General features: G+C 39.5%; 1 pseudogene; it reads left to right on the forward strand.

Annotated features, from left to right (window-relative positions):
* The first annotated feature begins 382 nt into the window (after positions 1 to 382).
* The window catches only part of LOC137977161 (adenosine receptor A3-like), a 10349-nt pseudogene continuing 8153 nt past the window's right edge, over positions 383 to 2578 (forward strand).

Below are 2578 nucleotides of genomic sequence, written 5' to 3' on the forward strand. Positions count from 1 at the left end.
TGCAAGTATCAAGTTTTGTGATCCGCTAATTATTATTATTATTATTTTTTTTTTATCATTTTTAATGAAAACGCGAGTCAACACTTAGTTAATTGAGGTATACAAATATCTATGACTCGACTAAAATTTCAGCTTCTGCAAACCAAATGAACTTCCATAATTCCAAAAAACATTAAACGTTTTTTTGATTTTTTGGAAAAAAGGCCTTTAAAGGCCTCAAAAGTGCTCTTAGCAATTCAAAGAGCATTTGCCATTTGCCATTTTTCAGTTCTGGTGGTTGTTTTTGAGCAAATTCTACCAGATGTTCCCCACTTATAAAAACAAAACAAGAATAAGCTTTTCCGTTTGAACAGTAGAACTAGTTGTTTGAGTGGATTTAGAGATGAAAACGTTAATTTCAACGGCGATCCTCGCAGTGGACCCCGATTCTGGACAGGTCAGCGTTGACTTTCATGTAATTTGGCAACACCTCCCAAAAGAAATGCCAGGCTTAAATCCCAAGACAAACAAGGCCCAAACTACAGAATACAGGGCCACTTTTGAAGGCCCATCTCTTTCAAGTGGCTCAGCGGCTCGTCAGTCGATTGTAAGGTATATTATTCAGATAGCTCATCAGTCGATTCCAAGCACTCTTTCAACATTTTAGCTTTCAGTTTACGGTTCGGTTAACTACCTAAGCCAAAGCTTATTATAAAGTGGGATAACTTGTTATTACAAAGTGTGACAGCACAATTTATTACAAAGTGGGACAACTTGTTATTACAAAGTGTGACAAAACAACTTGCCTTGAAATATAATGCATAATCTTATGTTAAACGCGCCCATTTACAACTACGGCCGTTGCTCGCTTCACGCTTGGTTTTTACTTTGTATATTTATATATGTTTATCCCGCACGTACGAAAAGAATCGTCATATTCTGTCTGATTGGTTGTTTCTTGGTAAACTTAAGACTAACCCATGAACCCTGCTTGGGTATAACTATAGTTATTCTGTATTGTTTTGGATAACCGAGGCGTACATTTTCTTACTATAGTTAGAGCGAACAGAGAAGCGGTCACATTCCCTAAATGGCTAACTCCCGTTATCCCCGTCTTAACTATAGTTAGTAGCCCAGATGTGACCGCAGCCAATGTCTGCTTCATTAGTGTTAGCGGTGTGCCAAGACTCCACAGTTTTTCGAATTCGTAAGTTTCCTTTTTCAATTACTCTGGCATTGTTGAAGTCAATAGACTGATTGTTTCGCCAAGCGTGAGCTGCAATTTTAGAGCCAGTTTTACATATAATTTTACATTTCGAATGTGTTCCTTTTTCCTCGTTGAAAGACACCTTCCCGTCTCAGCAATGTAGCTCTAGGAACAATCGGCGCCGGGGATTTTATACACCACATTAGTTTGAAGTTCAATAGGAGGCCTAAACTTGGGGGAAGGGAATTCTGGTTGCAAGGTCTTTTGAGGTCTAGTAACAACGTTCTTTCGAAGAAGACGATTGAGGGGTTCTGTAATACCACGAACATAAGGAAGGCACGCCATGGCGGTGGATTTATTTTCAATTAGATGGAAAAACAGGCCCACCAATTCTTCCGGTGGAGGAATAAGTTCCGGGGAAGGATTTTCTTTTTTAATACGTTAGAGATGACGGCAAGTGGATAGCCGTTGGCAATGTAAAAAATATGTAAAACTGGCTCTAATATTGCGGCTCACGCTTGGCGTAACAATCACTCTATTTACTTCAACAATGCCAGAGTAATTGACAAAGCAAACTTCCGAATTCGAAAAACTTTGGAGTCTTGACGCACTGCTAACAGTAATGAAGCAGACAACTCCAAGTCTTTGCCAAAACAATACTCTATTCTTTTAGATTAGCGCATTTTTCCCTTTTACCGTTTTATTGCAATTTTTTCACACTTCCATTTCGTATATATTTCCATCTCGCGCATTTACATCTTCTTTAAAGGCTTTAGTCTGGAAGACGAAAGCTTACTTTTTTATTTTTTCTTAACCAGACAATGCATTTTTACATGTTTCCAAAACCTGGTTCCCTTCTATTTTTAAAGCAAGGGCTGTGTCCGAATCTTGAAATCATGTTTCATCGGTAAATTCAGTGCAGTCACTATACCAGGAACCATTATTTCATTATTTCTTGGGATTTAGATTCATGTTGTTACACTTGGCCCATTGGGAAATGCAGTCTAGGTTATGTTGTGTCAGGGAAGCCTCGCCAGAGGAGATAAGCTCAGAAATTGTGATGTTATCAACGTACTTCCATTTATTTGAGAGGAGAGGGGAACGTCTGGCTAGGTCGTTAATCATTATCAGGAATAGTATTGGACCTAGCTTTGTACCCTGAGGTACCCCTGCATGGACGGGCATCCACTCCCCTGTAGGGTTTACGACCTTTACGCCTTGGCGCCGACAATTAAGAAAGCTGCAAATCCATCTTATCAGAGAATCACGTACTCCAAGATGGATGAGCTTAAAGACCAAGATGGTATGGTCAATGTGATCAAACGTCTTTCTGAAATCTAGGAAGCACACTCTCAGGAACTTACCAAGGTGGTCAATGGACGAGAGCCAGTT

The sequence above is a fragment of the Montipora foliosa genome, chromosome 11 (assembly GCF_036669935.1).
Source record: "Montipora foliosa isolate CH-2021 chromosome 11, ASM3666993v2, whole genome shotgun sequence".
In the NCBI taxonomy this organism is placed as follows: Eukaryota; Metazoa; Cnidaria; class Anthozoa; order Scleractinia; family Acroporidae; genus Montipora; species Montipora foliosa.